This window comes from Arachis duranensis, chromosome 3, assembly GCF_000817695.3.
Source record: "Arachis duranensis cultivar V14167 chromosome 3, aradu.V14167.gnm2.J7QH, whole genome shotgun sequence".
Lineage (NCBI taxonomy): Eukaryota > Viridiplantae > Streptophyta > Magnoliopsida > Fabales > Fabaceae > Arachis > Arachis duranensis.
The window spans coordinates 101029171-101029490 of record NC_029774.3 but is presented as its reverse complement, the minus strand read 5'-3'; the positions used below and the strand labels follow the sequence as shown (position 1 = coordinate 101029490).

The 320-nt window shown below is 41.6% G+C and overlaps 1 non-coding gene across 1 annotated transcript; it reads right to left on the bottom strand.

The window, feature by feature from the left end:
- Nucleotides 1-184: 184 nt before the first annotated feature.
- LOC127746168 (small nucleolar RNA R71) lies at nucleotides 185-292 on the bottom strand. Its single transcript, XR_008007787.1, has one exon. It is a non-coding gene; the product is annotated as a small nucleolar RNA R71 (small nucleolar RNA).
- Nucleotides 293-320: the final 28 nt, after the last annotated feature.

The following is a 320-nucleotide window of genomic DNA, read 5'->3' as shown; positions in this document are numbered from 1 at the left end:
AATCTGTGACACTGTCAAGACCAATGGGGTTGACCCTGAGGTCTACAGACTTATGCTATTCCCTTTTGCTGTAAGAGACAATGCTAGGATATGGTTGGACTCACAACCTAAAGAAAGCCTGAACTCTTGGGAAAAGCTAGTCAATGCCTTCTTGGCAAAGTTCTTTCCACCTCAAAAATTGAGTAAGCTTAGAGTGGAAGTCCAAACCTTCAGACAGAAGGAAGGTGAATCCCTTTATGAAGCTTGGGAAAGATACAAACAATTGATCAGAAAATGTCCTTCTGACATGCTTTCTGAATGGAGCATCATAGGTGTCTTTT